The sequence below is a fragment of the Apteryx rowi genome, unplaced genomic scaffold, assembly GCF_003343035.1.
Source record: "Apteryx rowi isolate R43461 unplaced genomic scaffold, aptRow1 scaffold_28, whole genome shotgun sequence".
Taxonomy (NCBI): Eukaryota; Metazoa; Chordata; class Aves; order Apterygiformes; family Apterygidae; genus Apteryx; species Apteryx rowi.
The window spans coordinates 1,005,784-1,026,621 of NW_020449196.1; positions in this window are offsets into that span (position 1 = coordinate 1,005,784).

The following is a 20,838-nucleotide window of genomic DNA, read 5'->3' on the forward strand; positions in this document are numbered from 1 at the left end:
TGGTTCCACTTTCTGAATGTTAAAATCTTGCCTTTGGCACTGAACATATAAAACTTCATGTACAAGAAACAGTTGTGTGAAGTCACTAGTACCACTCTGAGTTCTAGGATCTCTTTAAGAAGCAGACTGCTTCTGAGGCTACGTATGATTGGGGCTTGGGAGCAAAATTCTTCATTTTCTGGGTAAGAACAACCTCAGAGAGGGAGAAGAATCTGAAGATACTAATAATCCATTTCTGGATTTCATCTCTTAGTTTTTGTGCAATTGTACTAGCCCTGATGTTGGCTGATCCTTCAGATAAGTTGCTTTCTCCCTACTGTAGAGCTTTGTTCCTCTCCTGGCTTAATGGCCCAGTTTTCCTGTATTTGCTGAACCATTAGGCCATGATGCACCACTTTTGTAATAACTGGATAATTTGAACCAGAGTTCATAAGCTGTTCATCTGTTCCCTCAAATAACTCAATGCCTGTTGTATACCTTTGGTATGGTCTTTTTGGTTATTGCTTGCAGCTGTACAATCCATCTCATTTGGATGCATTTTGTAGTTCATAATCTTCATAATATTAGCAGAAGTGTCTTTTGCTCGTTGCTTCCATAGTTACTATTGCTGAGTGTCTTCTTTAAAAACCTGAACTGCTTTCTTAGCAGTTAGGTGACTGGATTTATAGAATTATTATCATATTGAAAGTAAGAGAGACATCTGTAAATGATATTTCAAAATTTACTTAAGCATTTGTTTGCATGAAGAAAGTGGAAGTTTGTTGGAGAAACACTGAGTTGCTCCTTCTGGTCTGTAGTTACATATTTTTCTTACTGAACAGTGTTTCAGAAACAACTTGTGAGAAAAGTCCGGTGCCTATTGAGTCAGAAGACTAGAGTAAGCTGATGGGTTTAGTCATTAGCTCGCAGCCTGGTGACCTGGGAAGAGGTGGCTAAACAGCTGACTCGTGCTGGAAACATTTCCTCTTAGAGCAGTTGGAGATGTGTCCTTTACTAAATTAACAGTCAGCCTTGAAAGGAAAGTATATGAAGCATGGATCAGCAAATTAATTCAAATTAAGAAGAGAAATGGTTTTGAATCTTTGCTTTAAATTCAAAGCCAGTATTTGTTCTTTTCTCAGATTGAGACTTCAAATGCCTTTAAACTATGGGCCACGTCTTAATTTAGTCTTTCATGGTTCACTCCCATCTCATTGCCTAACTCATAAAATCCCTGAGGCAGTTATAGCTGTGGATTATATAGAAAAGTAGAAGTTGGAAAGCATTTAATATTTTTTGCTGCCTTTAGAGTTTAAGCGCTGGGAATGGGAGCTCTCCAGTGAAAACAGATTCAGAAYGTCATTGTAAAAACCGACTTCTTATGTAAACTGTCCATGTTCAATGGCCGTTTTATTAAGCTGTATCAAGCAGTTGCAGACTGGGACGCCCAAAATGTGTGATTTTCGTGAGATAAGAGACGTGACTTCTTTCTGCTGTATCTTACAATGACAATTTAAATTAATTTACTGCTTGTTTGTATAATACTATCCATTCTTTAACTCTTTACAGTTCAATATATAAATGAGAACCAACACACAAAACATATGATATACTACTAAAAAGAGACCTTATTTCRTTCCTTAGCTTTCAGAATTGCTTGATTTGGCATCTAATTCTCACTGAAATCCTAGCAAAGTTACAGAGAGTGAATTTTGGCTTCTTGTTTAATATARTGGAAACTTTTTGTAGTTTCTTAATAAATCCTAAATTTGAACAAAATTTTAATCAGTCCTAGCAGAAACACAAATTTCTGTTTGCCTTTGATTATTTGAGGTTTTAAAGCGCGAAAATCGAGAATGCTTTTATATCACCCCCCCCCCAAATCAGAATGATTCCAGTGCTGAATACGTGAATACGTCTGCTGCCAAAATGGCATTTTATACTTCCTGAAGTACCAGAGGTTACTGGGGGCTGGACATTCCCTTTAATCTGTACAAATAACTGATTTTTTTTGTTTTGTTCAATGTGCTGCTTCTTCTTAGGGATAAAGTTGGGCAAATTAAAAGTTTTATTTAGGTCCAATTATACATTTCATGGGACCAATGTAAAAATGGACTGGTTTTAGTTCAAAATTTAGCTTTCTGTTTTAAAGGAAACTTCAAAACAAGATAATTTGGAGTTTTCTATATGAGATACTTTATTTTGAATATGGGAACACCGTTTTGACTTTTAAAAAACACTTGCCTGGAGCACCCTGAACATCAGCTACAGGATGGAAAAAATTTTTAGTAATGGGGGAAATCTGTATATTTTGATTGACGGGGGGGAATCAGTCTGAAACTTTGCTCAGCTCAGCTGCACCTCGCCTAACGGGTGTTGTTCTCCCAAGCATTAGCAGGGCACGGTGATAAATCCCRCGGGAACAGATGCTGTTGATACCAGCGGTACACTGAATTGAGACTCAGGAGCCTGATTTCAGAGAATATCCATCCCAGCTTAGTTTCATGAGACTTTGTGCAGTGTCCGGTCATTTTGCCAATACTTCTCCAAGGCATTTCTACCAAGGCTGGGTTTTTGAGGACAGCAGAGGGAGCACCGAGATGTTCACTTGCTAAACCAGAAAACTAGTGGCACAAAGGAGGTCGGAGGCAGAGCTGGAAGTAGAGTCAGGGCCATTTATTCCCACCTTGAACCCTGTCTACTTCACCTCTTATTTCTATAACGTGGAGCCACCTATTTGAAAGGTTGCAGGACAAAGGTGGGAGACTTAGGAGTGCATCAGTACCTCAGATTTTCCTAACTGGGATTTGTCATTTGAATGCTAATCATGAGTTACATAAATTATACAGGACTCTAATGTAAACTAAACAATTCRAAAGTCCTTATTGCAGTTACAGAGTAACTGCCAAAACCTCATAAATGACCATGTTAGCCATATTTTTTTTCCTTCTTTAGAAGGAATATTTCTTTCTTTTATTAATATAAAACCACAATGTCATTATGTCACCCATGCATCCACTGTGTAATTACTCCATTTTAAAGATAAATCCATTGTCTTGGGACACATCCATCATGGATGTCACCTTTAGCGCAGAAGGTGAGACACTAAATGGACACCTTTTACTAATATTAATTTCTATATAGTCATCAATTGCGAATAGACTATCCATTGTTCTCTTTGACAGAGACAGGCCAATGACAAAGATTAAATTATCCATCTTTGTGGAAGCGAGGGATCTGCTTCGAAGAGTGCTCTTCAAGATCTTGCTTTTCTGGCCTCAGTATATTATATTAATCTACAATTCATTCGTTTTAAACACTGATCAATTATAGCAGAAGATTGCAGATTGCTTGTTCTTCATTGGAATGAAAGGTCAGGAATTAGGGAAGCTTTGAGTTTCTTTCTGAAGGATTTTTAGTCAAAAATAAAAGAAAGTGCCTGTTTTTGTCTCATGCATGCTGTGTTAATCTGACACTCAAGGGCTCTTTCTGGATCTTCTGCCAACCTTATCTTAGATGATCAGGCAGTTTAAATGACAATTTATAACGCTCGTTTAAATTATGCAGGAGTGATACTCTCTGAATATACTGAAGAGTAGATTTTTGGAAATTTCCTGGAGACAGAACAGTAGCCATCAAGGTCCCAGTGCCTTTAGCAACTGAGAGACATTTTTATATTTTTTCCAGAACCACCTGAACTCTTTTTTGTGCAGATAGGCCGTTTATAAACTTAGTTTCTTTTTCTTACCTTGCCCTGGCAAGTTGGAGTATGGCCATGTCCCAGGGATAAACTGAAATGGGAGAAACTGCAACAGATCAGTGGCCTATAAACATATTTTTTTGTTCTATTTGGATGCATTTTTTAATGTTTTGCATTTGATAAGTGTTTAAAGTTAGGCTGCTTTGTTGTCTCTGGGAATACTTCAGGGTTGTATGAAGTGACAGAGCAACTAGCTACAGCCTAGATACTGTTGTAGATGCAGTTCATGAAGTTACGTAGGCCAGTCAAATCAGAAAGAAAAAACATCTTGATTCAAGAAGGTACTTCCATGGGAAACAGAAAGTCTAAGTACCAGTATGTGCTCAAGCAAGTGCGGAAACAAAATCCAAGTCTCGTTGAATGTGTCRCTTAAATTAGCGGGCTTTTAGGAAGACCTAATAACCTTGTTGTTTCCTGTGCATTTAGAGTAAGCATTTTTAAAGCACCTAGCCAAGCTCATAGGTAGCTTTGCTATAAATTAAAATAAAATTAAACAATAACAGAGTTACCTGTTTCCATTCCCACCAGAGGAATTTTTCCATAGCCAACTCTGTAGCTGTGTTTGCATATAGACACCCTTGCTGTGTATCTCCTAGCTAGCACTAGGAAAGGAAAATCCCTCTGTATTCCTACAGATAGTTTTTTTATGGTTGAAAAAATCAGAATATACCCAACGTATAAAGTTAATCATGTTTTCTTCAAGGTAAAGGATAAGATTCAGGAGAAAAATTGCAGATCAATATTTTGGTCACAGTAAATGGCAGGGAACTAGAGCTTTGATCTCAAAAATCAAATAAAGACCATTTTTACAAATACTGGTTGTATAACAGTTCCTGCACTGATGATATAGGGGTTGCTGTATGTTCTGTATTTATGTGGCTATACATATTCGCAGAGGCACAGAACTTCTGGATGAGGCCATGAGAAATTGGGCCTGTTACCGGTCATAATACTTTCATGATGAGTCCTGCCAAAAGAAATTTGGTCTCTGCTGTCAAGCCTTCTTCAAATTCATATGCTAGGACATGCTTTTTCTGCACTGAAATTTCTTTCAGCATGTAGTCTTATTTCAACTTTATTTCAAGAGAAAGCTAAGTTAAATTTCAGGGTAAACTGAGATGTTTTCTTTTAGCAAAGTTCAAAAAGAAATTGTTCTTTTCCCTATCCAAAAATAATTTTAAATATTGCATATTAAAATAGACTCTTTCTGGAATCTTTCCGTTGTTTCTAATGGAAATGTTATGTTCTGCTATGTAAAAGTAGTATGAATAGTAAAATAAATCAGAAGGAATATACAGCTTCTTAAATATGAGGAATTTTGTAGCAGGTTGTTGGTACTGTAGTAAGTGACTCTATAGGAACTTGTGTATTTCTTTTCCCTCCCTTTAAGTAGTCATATTTTAATTAAGGATATTTTAATGATTTGGGATATTCTTCATGTATCTGCAAATTTCTGAACGCTCTTCTGACTTTTAAATGCAAACTAGAACGGGTGCTTTTTCAGTGGGTATAAATCTCCTTGCTGGTTATGTTCCTCTGCTTGTGCCATTACCGTTTTGTGCTTTACTTACCACCAGCTAAGTTGTTACCCCTAACTTGAAAAGCATTTCGAACAAAATTATTGCTTGTTAGTGCTGCCCTCAGTGAGCTCCATTGACTCCCAATGATATGTAGTGTCACGGTTTAGTATTTGTCTAGAGCAGAGAGACATATAAATGAACAGAAAATAAGCTAAGGAGTGGTCGGAGAAGGAATTGCCTTTTTTATCATATTAAAGACAGTCATTTTAACATCACAATAATTAAATGCATAAACTGATACATGAGAAACGAGACAGACCTCAGAGGGCACATCTAAAAAAACTCTTAGTTGTTATATCAGGGCATAACAGTACTTTTGATACTGTTAATGAATGAGATGCAACACAACAAATTATAAGTGATACTTAGTTTAGAGTTTGAAAGAATGGCACTCTGTTAGTTCATTACTTTAAAATGTGGGTATCAAATTTAACTCAGGGAACAAAAATGAGATTTTTAAAATCAACAATCTTAATAGTTGTCAAGCAAGTTACAGCTTTTTCCTCATTCTGGTTACAGTGGCTATTCCAGAAATCTATTCATCTGTATTTTGTTAAAGGAAATTCTGGGACAAACAAGGGACAAATGTTGTCTGAAGTYTGGTATTCTAAACATCTGCCACACATCAGCAAACTGTGTGCGCGTGCTCTTCAGTGCGTCTGGACTTCTTTCTACAGTAATTTGTGTAGTCGTTAGGGGAGGAAAAATCCATTCTGGAAGGACTACTGTTTCTTTATGACTGGTTGACCTACAGTGGACAACCACYACAAAAGGACATTAGTCACCAAGTTGGCTAGGAATACTATTTTATTAGAAGAAGAAGAAGAAAAAGAAAAAGGGCTCTACTTGAGTGTGGATCTTTTCTTTAGTCCTAATTAGAACCACAATCCATCATGCTGGAAAGTTTCTATTCATTTTGGTGATTGGGGACATGACAAATGAATCTCGGAATAAATGGGATGTCAAGGCAGAGCAGGAGATGGATGTGTTCTGCATGGGATGAATGTAATAACTACAGTTAATGTTGGCAAGCAGCCAGTCCCATCGCCTCTTGCTGGGTGAGTTGCCCCAAGGCTCTGACCRGGGGTAAAACACCAATAAATGATTCCCATCATTTCCCGTTTATTAGAATATGAACACCTTGTCAAGGGTCATTCTTTGTTTTCCTAACTGTCACTTTGCTTCAGGGCTGGCAACTAATTGAATATTAGTTAATTGTTTCTAATAAAATGCTGATAATTAGATATCTCTTTTCATGTTGCTGGCCCAGCTTCTCTCTTTAATTTCACTTCCCTTTCAGTAGCCTCTGTTTCTCACACAGCCGCGTCGAGATTGATTATCTGCAGCGAGCGAGAGGCCAAGCAAGAAACTTCATTTAAGATTAATTTCAGGGAAACTGTTTTACAATTTTTCTAAATTGAATTTAGTCTTAATTTTAAAGTGTTAGGGGTTGTATGTCTTCAAAGGTTGCTTTTGGATAATTTATTATGTATCAAGTAATCAAGACCACTCCTGAACAAGGATGCTCAATGTATGTAAAGGCACTCTTTGGATTTAGCCATCCTGACAGGCCTTCTTTTGCTCAAAAACGTTGGGAAGAGAGGGAAGGCATTCTGGGGCACGCAGGCAAGATGGCTGGTAATATGGCATCTTTCTTTATTGTTAAGCAATTCATAGAAAGGACAATTTCTTCCTTGTTTATATCAGTTCCTCCAGTCTGCAGTCATCCCTAGATGCTCAGAGGCCTTTGGTAGTCCTGATAAGCGTAATAGAGATGGTTCCCCCTAAACTTACCAAAGCCAGGCCTGCAGTAGCTATGTGCATACTCGCTAGTTCCCAGATCCAGATGATGCTTGCCTTATTCCCTGGCTCCAGCCAGGACCAGAGCTGGGTGTGCACCACGACCCTTCAGCGTGCACGCAAGGCAGATGGTGAACTTACCTGGAGAAAACAATAAAATAAGGAATACCTTCCACCTCAGTCTGCTCAGAAGCTGCGGACAGCATAGTTGTGACAGTGCTGCCACAAACATTTGTGCAGCCTCGTGGCTGGATGGTCTGAGTGTCTGGGAAGGGCAGAATAACAAGGGGCAACAGAGGACCCAGAATTTGGACCATATCAGTGGTTATTTGGCAAAATGAGAAGGCTGGAAAGGGCACCCATAGGATCCTTTCCCCTTAGCCGCTATCTTTCCCTGCACAAAACAGGCTTTGGTCACTTGAATTCCCTTGTGGAGGGGATGAAGCTGCAACATCAATGCTTCCTTCAGGCACTGACTTGCRTAAAGGTATTCAGGAATGGATATCTGCACTGCAGCGAATGCTGAGCGGCTCAGTGTAAGAACTGCTGAGTTGGAAGAAGAAGCTGGAGAAGGATGAAATGAATACTGGAAACACAGAAATGAGCAAATGGAACRTAATACAAGCAGAATTAGAGCACTTGGAGGCTGTCGTAAGATATTCCTGGCCAAGTTTGTCCCTTGAAGCAAATAAAACAGCCCCAGGGAGCAATCTGGCCTCTTATCCATACATTTGGACTCTGTGAAGAGAAACAGAGTAACCCAATTGCATGGACTTAGAAAACTGTAACAGCTTTACCATCCTATTTTTTGCTCTGAGAGATGCTGAATATAATATATGGATCATCGACAATCCTTGTTAAAGTCAACTTACTATATTTTTATTAGCTTCAAAACATACCAATTGTTTAAAAACACTCAGCATAAGAAAAGGTCAGATTCTGAATGAAGGGTAGGTGAACGCTTCCCTTAAACTTGCCAGAAAACCAAATCCGTAAGATTTTCTGAACTTCTGTTTTTGCCAGTGAACCTCTTAACAAGCCGGGATTGGATTGGCAACTCTCAAACAGTTCGGTGTGCTTCTTTAGATATAGCTGTTGTGCAGTCAWGCTGGACTCTAGCTCATATTGATGCACCTGAGCCAGCTCTAAATTAGCTGTGTAAACATAGTCTCGTGGGGCTTAGCATGGGCCAATTTGCCCTGTTTCTCAGGTAGGTTTTGCTGTGTTGTGCCAACTTAGGTGTGTAGGTATATCCTTTGCCTTCGCTACAAGGGCATCAAAGGAACTCTATCATAAGAATATAAAGAAGGTCTGGCTTTCAAACTGAGTCTATATTAGCCTTTTCAGGTTCTCCTCCAAATGAGATCAGTTGAGAGAACAGTGATTTATACTCATCTCTAAGAGATGGCTTTTCAAGTTCACTCTCTGGCTGAATGTATAGGAACAAAAGTATCAGGGAATTAATGAAAAGCAAGTAAATGTTTCTTTCATCTCAATTGTATATCTTAATCTTTCAGTGAAGGGTACAGTAAATTTTTTCTTCAAGGAAATCTAGCTCATTGAGCATCAGGTGAGGTGGATCAATGTCTGCCAACCTCTCTCATGGGCACCTTCCTCCTTGAGCGGCCTTGCTGGGCTCAGTGGCACTGTCAGAGCATAAGTTGCTTTAAGCTGCTTCTCTCCATGTTCAGTCAGTTTGGGAGACAAACTGATCTGTTGAAAACACATTTATTAACTCTCAAGGATGGAGCAGGCCTGTTTACAGCCCTAATCAAATACCCTGTCTTCAGGATGAGCTTACAAGTTAGAGAAATTAGAGGAGCTGAAGTTGTCAAGCTCTGTCCTTTTGAGAGGTGGAGATTTTGTTTTTTGTTTTGGGKTTTTTTTTGGTAAATGAGGGGATTTTCTTTATTTTAAGTTAGATACAATGGTCTATAAAACTGTTAGGAGAATAGTATGTTGTATGTTGATGGCAAGCTTTAAATACTGCAATCCAGCTCAAGTAACTTCCATATCTTACATATCTTATTTCTACTAGCGATAAGCAATACAAGCTGGGAAAGATGCTATAGAAAAGACTTCCAGGAATGCTCATGTGTTTTATTCTTGAGGAAGTGGTCTGTTGCTTCTGATTTTTCACCGGAAACAGCTGACTGACGAAATATTCAAATATTATTTAAAAAGCCATGCTGGATTGCTGATAGACTGTTAGCTGCTTACTACATTGGCAGTGCAGTTTGCAGCACCTGTGATAAATGAACAAAAGTAATGATTGCAAAGTGCTGCCAGATCTTACTTAAAGTAAAGTGAGTTTTTCAAGTTCAGGCTGTCTCCGTATTAGATTTTGTATTTATTCGCCTATTTTTAGGAACCATGTTACATTAAGTGAATGTGCAACATGCATCACAGGTTGGTAGATGACTGACTGGCCAGGCTGCAGTGGAGTCTTTCAGTTCTTACTGAATAAAATCTGTTCTCCTTTTCATACCTATGTACCAACAAGGCATATTTTAAGCTTCTTYTAGGAGCCTGGCATCTTCACAGCAGAAATTTGTTTTCCCTTTTCAGAAAGGAACAGGATTTGAAATATGTGTAAACTCGTGCAGCAGTTCTGTGGCCATTGCTTGTGAGGGGAGATCTGGAAGCAGCCTGAGAAGGGAGAAAAGATGTAAAACTACAGTAGGCTGGAGCCGCCATCTGCTTCTCACTGCTGGAGACCACATGCAAGGGTGTGCACTGCTGGGATCGCTCAGGGCTGGGGATCTGGGGGAGGTTGGCACCATTCGGTTTCCAGTTTCTGCACTGGAGAACCACAGGATCCAGCTGGTTCTAGTGGCTTTTGCTGGATTGTCTAAAGGATCTAGCTCCCCTTGAATGCAAGAGGTTGCACGCAAACTGAAATGTCATCACTGGCGAGGAGGTAACCATCAGAGGGGTTCCCAAGTGCACCAAGGTTTAAACAAATTCCTCTTGAGGTGAATTCTGATTCCTAGTAAAAATCCAGGTAACAGGCATCTGGAGTAACGTCTGAGTCCCTCTACGCTAAGCCAGTCCTCAACTCAGCCATATGATGAGAAGAATTAGGCTTTACAGCAGTGCATGATATCAAAATAAAATCTAGTAGGAAGGGTTTTTTTTAAATATATGTCAAATAATTTTAGTAGCAAGTCATTCTAGATCAGTGACTATCCTCATTTAAAGCTTTACTAGTTGACAGATGCAGAAATGACAATTTTCATTACAAAACATAGCACATCTTTCCCTTGAGGGAACATCGTTAGGAACTGTAACAACAGTGAGTTTGAGGGAAACCCGTCCTATGCCATACGCCATTATGCCTGGTTAATTAAACACAAGGTCTTATTTTCTGTCAATGCCACCCCATTATGTTTGCTTGTCGCTTCTGGATTGGGTGGGAAGTCAGGTCCGTGTGCRTGGGGGAGCAGAGGGATGTGTACAAAAATAACTGCTGCTTTCCATATCTTTCTCTATTATGACCAGATACGTATTTAGCAGGGGTGATCCAGGCTGTGTGTGTACAGGGTATTCCCCAGCAGTAGAGAAACTGCAAATAACATGAAGCACCATTCCTAATGCCAAATGGTAATCATGGTGCTTATAGATTAATGCAAATTTCATAATCAGCTGTAGTCTGCAGCTGGAAAAATACAAGAATGTAAAGTGTTTTTAAATTATTACTGTTCAGGGATCATAAGACAAAGATTAGTTGTCTAAATCTGTCTCATAAACAAATTAACACAGTGCTGCTTTCTGTTCAAAATATGATTCTTGTCAGAAGGATTAAACATGTTAAATCCAGCTAGAATATGCTGTGATCATGTTTTTTAGCAAAGCTGCAATAATCAGACATTTACAACTAATAAATCGGTACTCTAATTCCTCTGCAATAAGGCTTTGAAATATAATCTGTCATTTCAGATTTATAGAACATGACTTTTCATAATTATAATTCTCAAATGCACATTACTAGTTATAATTAAATTCACTTTCAAAAAATCTGAGGCATTTTGTGGATTATCTGTTCATATTATGTTCTAATGGTAAAATTAATGTATAATTTGTTGAATAAATTTGGTTAGTTCTTGGATAAAAAAATATGCTCTACTATTGATCAAGTCCTGGAAACTTAGATAAGAAGAACAAAAATGTGTACTGTATATCTTAAGAGGGCTCTAACAAAGCCAGATCAAACTCAATCATAGGCAAAAAGGAGAACTTTGCTTCATAAAAGAAAAAATGAAAGGATTTCAACTAATTTAAAAGAAATTAAAAAGTATTAAATTATAGCTCGGTTAGAAAAGATGTTAAATACTGGCTCTGGTAAGGATGTAACAATAGATTAAATTATAGACTCATTCAACTGAAGAATGAATCCCTATTCGTGGGAACAAGTATATTTATTTGTGGATGTTGGTTCAATAAAAGCCAAAGTGTATCACTTATTCAGCTTAATGTTTCTCATTAATAAGATACCTAAGAACCTGATGTATTTCTTGCCCTGTTATTATCACAGCGGCAGTATCATTTCACTAAAGCAGAGGCTCAGAACAGGAAGAGTGGCTTTAACATTTCAGCTTTAAAATTCAGTGGGTCAGCTCCTCTTTGCTCTGTTATGGGAGTTGGAAGGATGCTCACCAAATGGGAGTCCCTCCCAGTGTGGCCTTCTTGTTCTGGTTCTACCCCCGTAGACCAGTGATAGGTGACCAGTCTAATGCTTCAGATTTATGTGTGCTGAGTAATTAGAAAGGTTTCTGCTGCTGAGACTACGCGTGAGGAGTGAAGGCAAGATAAGCACCTATCTGCTTTTTGTAGTTGGGTCAGCTTAGACCATCAGAGGATCAAATAGCTGATTAATTTGAGATACCTCTTGGAGCCCAGGCTCTGAGGCTCTGGACCTCATCTCCAGTTGACTCACTGGGCTTGTTGTTGCTTTGGGGACCTCTGAATTCCTTTCCTCTGAGAACTTGCAGTAGCTATGCCTGCTTTTTTGGCCTGAGCAGGCTGTGTTGCTGGCTGTGGGGCACAGCACATGCATATGGGTTTGCTCATGGGCAAGGAGCAGCAGGAAGGAGCCCGTATCCTTGTGCACTCCCTAGGAGCTGAGCGTTGCTCAGTCCTGAGACCTGCAAGTCCTTCCCTTCTCACTCATGGGGAAATGCCCCCATCACTTGACTAAAATGGCCATCATGTGTCAGCCTCTTGCCTGAAGAGGACAAGGTGGAATAAGCTGCCAGGCTGTGTCCGAGGCCCGCAGGGTGCACCCACGCTCTGGGAGAGGAGCAGACTGTGAGTTATATGGCTCATTTTAATGAATGCGATCTGGCCTGCAGGCTCTGGGTTTGATTCCCCAGCATTTCACTTCAGTGTATATAGATATCAAATTACATCAGTACATATGAAGCTGTGCAGCTAAACTTTAATGTGCAGATCATCTTACCCATGGGAAAGCTCATGGGATGGTCCAAAATCAATAGAAAACTGAAGACTTGGAGATGAAACAGTTGCAGTGAAAGCAGGTTGTTCGCAGGGAAAAGCTGCTGTTGGGCTGGAGGAAGGCAGCGTTTGTGTTTAGCTGCCGTCCCTTTGGTAGGTCTTTAAGCCATTTAGCAACTCTTCTTTAACTTTCTGTTCCCTCTTCCAAGTAGTTGGATTTTGCTTTCGTGTAAAATTACATCCTTTAGTCTGATTCAGTCTCCCTAATTKAAGGTAGTAAAGGAATAACTGGGCAAGGATCTTGGCTTATTTTGACACAACAGTAGAAACACCCAGCAACCCACCGAGTCAACTGGAGATGAGGTCCAGAGCTTGGGCTCCAAGAGGTATCTCCAAACTAACCAGCTCTTGCCTTAAGGAATTTAAAATCTGCACAGAAAAATCAGCCAGAGCTGGAAGGCAAGACCACAGCTCAGAGAAGTCAAGTGACTTGTGTGAAGTGACATGGCAAATGAACTGTTATGCTGAGTTTATAACCATGGCTTCCTGTCCTCCAGCCTGGTGTATCGAACCATCCAGCCCTTCTCCCATGCTGCTCTTTCTTCGAGGTCTGAGAGAGAATAGACAGCAGTCAAGTGCAGTAAATAAATAATTCAGTGGCAGTTTGTAATGATCGATGGAGCATCCCAAATTCATGCAGGCTGGCCTGCAAGCAAAATTATGTGGATGAGAACCAAGGTCATTTAGGGACAGCTTGTTCATGTGTTCACTCTGCAGTCTTTAGTTCGTATCGCAACAGCATGCATTAATAACCCTTGCACTGTACAATGCAGCTAAAAGTACAACCAGTTATATGGTTAGCTAATAACCTGGGAGTAACTGGTAACAGAATAAACAGTAGAAAATGCTACAGTATTTACCTGTATTTGATCAAGTGCTGAAAGAGTATTTTTCATCAGCCCTGGCAGTACATTGCAGGAGCTATCCTTGTGATGCCTTGCGAAAGCCTAGGACTTTCTTGGCTAGCCGTGTGGTTAGAGCTAGAAATTCTGGAGGCCTTTGAGTTGGAGTGGAGATGTGTGAAGGGCTGCCTTTTCTGTTGAATATCTGTAAGGCAAATGGCAGAAAATATACCCAGCTGCGGGCTTGGGGACTCTCCGGGTGAGCTGGCCCACCTGTGGCTCCGCTTCGGGAAAATACGTAGCTGGAGAAGTATGCAAATCATAGATGATGGTAAATTCCTAATTAGCTCTCTCAAAGAATGGATATTTATCCATCTAGACTAGTGGACACTAGTCTGTCCACTTAATTAGGAGGCTGAAAAGTGCCACTAAAAGGTACTGTTGTTGTTACTAAAAATAGTGTTATCAACAAGACTTTATAGAATTAGTTAAGAAGCAATTATTAAAATGTACAGTCTGACGCTGTTTGGACAAACCTTATCATCTTACCCAATTCTCTGGATCTGGGAGAAGCAGAGAGAAACCACTACCTTTCCATCTCACATGTGGTACAGGTCTGCCAACTGTGGGAGTTTGGTAGCTCAGCCTTCAGATGCTTGTTGTATATTATTGACTCTTTATTTTCAAGCTGCAGGAGAACATAAGAGGATGAAAGAGTAATAACAACCCATGTCCTCTCCTCCAGTTTTGAAAGTGAAATATTATCCAGGTTGTAAGGTTGTTCTTAATTTTTATATTTAAAATATATGGCAGAGGATATTAGGTTTTGATAGAATTAGGCGCTCTTCCTAGAGTACAGTGTGTCTTGTAAACTTGACGATCGTGTCCCGAAGATGCCAGCGTGTGTTCAGTGCAGGCTCCGGATGGCTCTGGGTCCAGCCCAGGCCCGCAGCCCGCTGCCCCTGCTGCCTTCTGAGCTGAGTCGTGCACTCGCGTAGTTACTCCTGTCGAAACAGATGAGGCTGAGGAATAAGCGATGTGCAAGTGATGACTGCAGGATCAGGTGTCTAAAAAAAGTGCATGAGGGTATGAACAATCGGGAATTAGTGTGTATCAGCAAAGGCTTGTGAAGGATACAGCTGTATGTTTTATCTGATTTTTTTTAATCAGATATTTTATCTGTTTATCTGTGCTGGCTTACTCTGGTCTGTGCAAACGCGGGGTGATTGACAGGTGAATCAACGCTTGGCTCTTGCCTTACAAATATACAGTGAGCTTTGAATTGTAAGTACCATATTTATAGAGATGGGATCAAATCCATCCTTATTTATGTCTTGCCTGTGAAAGTGCCATATTCCTTTACTCCCTTTTTGATCATATTCTTCTTGTTTTYTTTTCCTCTGGGCTTATAATGTATAACATCATAGTGCTAAATTCATCATGAAACCTGTTTTTCTTTCTTTCTTTCCTTCCTTTTTTTTTTTTTGGCCAAATTTGGAAAACTTGCTTTGGTTTCTGGAAAACGCGCTGAGAGGATCTTTCTCACATGAGAAATGTGTTCAAAATATTGTTTTAATGGCTTGCTTTGTGCTGCTTAATCTAGCTTTACAAAGAAAAAGAAAAAAAAGAATATCACTGAAGAACAGCATTTTTCAGAAAGTACAGAACGAATAACTCATGCACATCCCAGGAGCYGGGCACTTGATATACATTAGCAATGCCTGAGGATGGAGGAGATAGCTGTAGCTGGTGAAGCAGTCTTTTTTCCCCAACAACAACAAAAATGTATTTTTCCCAGCGTAAGTGTTCATACTTTAGAAAATGGATTGCAGATGTGCCTTCCCCACCCACCACCCCAAATGCATTTGATGGTGTCTCAAATATATGTAAATATTTTAAAATTTGCCAATCTGCTTAAAGATATATGGTAACACAATAGAGTTTAAACACAAATATTTATTACAAGAGACTCCCACGTACAAAACTGGATAGCTTCCCTGCTTGAGTGTATGGGATACTGTGGCAGAGATTATTTAAAGTCATGTCAGCGGTTTTACATATGTGTTGGAAACGGTTCCATGTGCACATTCACACAGCTGGAAAAGTCACCAAAGACGAGCCTGTGGACCCAGGCAGTGACTGTCTTTTGTTTTCTTCTCTTTTCTTTTGTTACCTTTGTGATTCTCCTTAAAAAGCTAAAAGGTCTTCTTTTAACACTGAAGGGCTGTAAGTAAGGTGCATGAAATGAAATGCAATTCCCACCTTCACCACTCTTGGATGAGCAATCACCAGGCATTTGAATTCCTTGTGAAAGCAGCTGAGAGTTTTCCAGCTTCAGGGGATGGCCAGAAGTCTCAGCAACATTCGCAGTATCTTCAGCATCTTGCAGGAGTGTGTTCCTGAGATCGGGTACTTTTCCATGTTTCTGTACACTATTTCCTGCTTCCTGTCTGTCCACATCACAGCTTCACCGTTATTGTTTCTGGCTTATTAAGATATTTAGCCATTCAGTTATGCAATATATAAACACTTGTCTTTGAAAGCCTGAGGCTGAGATTTTCTAATCAAGAGAATTTGGAAACTCTTTTGCTAAAAGTTCTGATAGAAACCAAGACTTTTCCTGGTCTACAATAGATCATAGCCTATAACACACAAATCATTTTAAGTAAAGAAGTATTTGTCATGTTGTTTCTCTCATGACTACTTGCATGATGCAGTTAGACTTGGTACCAGAGTTGAGTTCCATTGGCCTCAGAAGGACTTTGAGGCTCCCACCTTCATACCTCAGAGATCAGGGTAAGGATCGTCCTTGGGGGCATCATGAAGGCTCCACCAGCCAAAGAATATAGTTATCTTTCTGAACCAGATCTGGCTGCTAAGGAAATATTTGTGTTTTTAATCTGGAATTCAGATATATTTTTTCTGAGCATTACATACTCTACTGGGAAATTTGTCAATTATTTATTTGAGGCCTGGAGAAAAATCAAGGGYACATCAAGGCAATTCATACCTTTTGATGCAGTCTAAAATGTTAAAATTCCATTCTGGCAAAATGCTCTCGAATTTTTTTCTTTCCCTGAACTTGACAATGTTTTCCTTATTTTTGCTGGGGAACGAATGCATCTGTTTTCTTAACAAAATGGAAGTGTTTGACTTACAGATGCTGCCTTTCAAATCAGAGCCTACTAAAAATCTGACTTGGTCAGAGAATATGTCACATGTTTTCCAGTTAGCGGGTGAGAACTTTTTCCACAGCCGTACTGTGTGTCTTGGCAAGTGCTCGTCTGTGCAAATATGCTTTCCCCAGAGTTATCAGTTTTTAAACTCTGCTGTTAAGGTACAAAGGAAGAAATTGTTGCTACAGTTAGGAAGGGACCTTGCAGGAGAAGACACTGTCCTTCTAGCCATCCAGATGTCACTGTCTGCATTTTCCAGAGCTCAAGTATTACCTTGATGCAAGAAAGATAAGTCAGGGAGCTCCTTGTACAACGATGAGGGTATTAGGGGAGGAGGTCTCTCCTCGAGGGGCAAGAACTGGAAGCGTATTCTGGGATGTGTGTGTCCTTTTGGGCAGAAACACTGGCTGCGCTGCATAGAAAGGCTGGACCATAAAGACAGGTGAAGAAATTACACCAGTCGTTGTCTTTTATAAAGCACGCCRGGAAGAGGAGGCGTCCAAATTCAGGGTTTGCTGCTTTGAGTCAGTGTGTGTTTGGGGCAGAATGAAGACTAGTAGACTTTTTCCTTCAGTACTGCCTGCAGTTTCCCCAGCATCGTGCTAATTTTGGACAGATCTGAATGTTGACAGTGTTTCATGCAGCAAAGAAATACTTTTGGGTGTTTGTTGTGGAGTTTATTCAAGCCAGGATTAGCGTGAAACAGTGTAATGTTAATGGCAAGTTCTTATATGTCTGCACTATCCCAGTTTTGTGTTTTGGCAAGAAGGCATTCTTGAGTATATAAATTCAACACAGGTCTCCAATTCACTTGTCTGCTTTGGAACGTTAATTCAGACAGGAACAGGACACAAGTTATTCCTGAACATTGGTTTGTACATACCAGCTGTAATGCTTTTTTTTCACTGCGGTGTATTTAGAGTAAAGATGAAAGAACAGATTTGCACATTGGTTTTAGTTTAATAGTTTATTAATAAACATTAAATAACAGCAATTTTGTCTTTGCTAACCCACTTCTTAATAAGCCAAAAAAGGCTTATTTAAATATATACGTGTATATGTTAGCTGCAGGCAAGGTACTTTTATAATTAACTACAAYATTAGAAACCAATCGTATAAATCTGTTACTGTAGACTAGTCTCCTTAAGTCTAATTCAATTGAAAATTTGTAATTGTTTTGGTATGTTTGTCCTCTAGTAATAATAAAATTCTTGGCATTAGCAAGGAACGAGGAGTTGGCTGGTTTAGAGAACAACAAGGAGATTCTTTCTTTCTTTCTGTATTCATCAAGTTTTAGTTTCCCCCTTGTCTTCCAAAAGCTGGATAGGTCCCAGAGAAATTCTTCCTATAGCATATATTTATGTTTTATTATTACAATCATGCAAGACTGCGGCCAACTCCACAGGCTGCCAGCTCCCCTCTCCAAAGCAGCCACCACCAAGGCCTCCAAACGCTTTTTCTGCAGAAGTTCATACCCGGGAGGGATTTCCTGACGTCATTCACTTCACGCAGACGTTTCCACCCATCTCACGTTTCCTCAAGCTCAAACCAACTACAGCTCCCAGCATTCAGCGCTTCATTGCCGGAGCAGCGATGGTAACCTCCACCGCGAGCAGGGCGCCTGCACCTTGCTGCATTGGGAGAGGTAGCAGAAAACAACCAACCCCCCCATCTGACAGTGACAGAATACGATGTAATTCGCATTTGCCTGAACACACAGTTCATCAGAGACCATGAGCCATAACTGTTAGAAGGATTTCTCTGTCCTTAGGGTTACAGCAGCCAGTGGAGGGGCTTCTCTGGTAATCACCCATTTCACTAGAAGGCCAGGTAGGTTAGTGGCCTCTTTTGAGCCTAATCCAGGGCTTTAATTAAACAAATATTTTAACATCAAATTGCTATTCAAGCAGTTAATATATTTTCAAGTTTTCCATTGCTTTTACATTTTACAGCAGTAACTTAATCAAGTGATGATGCAACATGCCCATCCTTCGTGGGAGAGTGTACCTGTGTTTGACAATTTTATTTTATCATTCAAATGGGTTCAGAGTTTGATTGCTGCCATTGGTCTGTCCTAGAACTGCAGTTTCCCTCTCCCCCAAAAATGTTACAGTGACATCCCATGGAAGAGGTGCCTATAGTCCTGTAAAATGGCATCTTTAGGATTACAGAAAGTAGTATGCCTGTAAGGAATCCAGGTGCTGTGTATGAGGTTGACAGGAAAGAGAGAGTTGAGCATCTTCACTGTTAGAAGTCCAAATCCTCAATTATTTCAGCCAAAAATAAAAAAGAAAAGAAAATCAAAGAGCTAGTAGAACCAAGAAATATTGTGGACTATCCCCATCAAAGGGAACACAAAATACTTAGCTAAATACCTTCATCTTCCCTTTAACCCGCTAGGAGTTGAGAATATTCAGCATTCTGCAGGAAGTGCTTGCTCAGCACCATACAAGATAGGGCCTCACAATTGTTAAAGTTTCCTAATTCTGTTCACCAGATATKTCCTTTCAGTCATTTATTGTTTTAAAAAGAACCATTAAATGGAGTCAGCTTTATGTGAATAAGTCCTAAAAATATTATAAGAATGGCAACTAGTGCATAAAATGCATTGCCTGCCTCCTCCCCCTACTTTCTTTCAAATAACTAGAGGTCATAACCCCCAAAATCTGGCTGTTGGCTGTTAGCTAGTAGAAACCAGCTGAAACCCTGGTAAGACAAATCTTCACAGCTGTATCATATGTCTGCTGTTGTCAATATATCTGCAAAAGCTGCCAACTGCTTGTCACTTAACATAAAGTGGATTTAGAGGGGGATGAAGTAGAAAGAGAAACAGATCACAATGCAATTTGAAGGTGGGTTTATCTGTTCTTTTTCCTTTTATTTCTGTTTTTTTCCCTTTCTTTGTCTCTTCTGCCTATTAAAAAAAATAGGCATGTTCTGTATGTGGGTACTAAGCAGAGATTTCAAAGGCAGTGGGATGCTTTGTTTTCCGCACTCCCCTGGTACGAGGACGGTAATTCCCACCCTGAGGTGCTAGCGGCTGCGGCCGAGTCCATRTGCAGCCATCCAGTAGTACGAGATTGCAGGGCAGACTCTGATCCCTCGGTTTATTCTTTAGGGCGGATTACACGGTTTATTTTTTAGGGTGGATTCCATGCTGCACTGACCTCAGAGTGCGATCCATTTGGTCTCTCAGCAGAATCAGACCCGTCCCAGCCCGAGCCCGTGGGAACATCCCGCTGCACCGATTTAGCAGTCCCGGCCCTGCGCCGACCACTGGGGCAGCATCGCCGTCGGTCGGGTTTGTTCTCGCTGTTGCAATCCTCAGTGGAGAATAGGCTAATTCCATCCCAAAGACATATTTTCCTTCAGAAGGGAATGCAAGTTAAAAAAAAAATACTTCAGCATTTTAGGAACTGTGGAAAAGTAATTTCTCTTTGAAAATACTTATTCCAGTACAAGAAATTAGGAGACTGGCAGAGGAGGAAAGAGAAATGCTTATTTATTTCTTCTGTTGTCACCCTTCCAATATGAAAAACAGAGCTAGGCAAGGGTCTTTTCCTCTTCTCTCTAAAACTGAACTTTGTTTCAAGTTCTGGAAAAACAGTTTGCGTCTTGTTTTGTTTCTAAAAAGGGAAGAACTTTCCTAAGGGAATCTCAATTTTGTTGAAAGGAAAAGAAAAAAAAAGTAGTAGATAATCACTTTTGGCCAGCTCTACTTTTTATTTCCATTTGTGATGTTGGGTTTGAGATCCCRTGGAAAGGCAGGGGCATGGATTTCAGTCAGACCACCTGCCTCCCAGGCCAGTGTCTCCCACCTAGTAAGAGCTCCCCACTTCAAATGTCAAAAAAAGGGGCAGCCTGCTACCTGGCTAGGGTATAAAAAGACAGAAAAAAGGGTCACAGAAGCTCATGGGGTTTTTTTGTTTGTTTGTTTTTTAGTATTTACTCAAAGAAAATTAAATATCGAAACAAATACCCAAGCATTGCTTCGTGGCCTCGGATAAGGACCTAGTTTTTCAATTCTGACTTAACCTGCCGGTGACTCCTGCGGGGAGTTGTGCTGGAGAGAAGGGATACAGATCATGCTCAGATCTGTATACTTCGCTGCAGCTAATTATTAAAAATGGCTTACTTATGTTTGTTTTTAATTGCTCCAAACCTCAGTAGTGTAATGAAGCCATTAA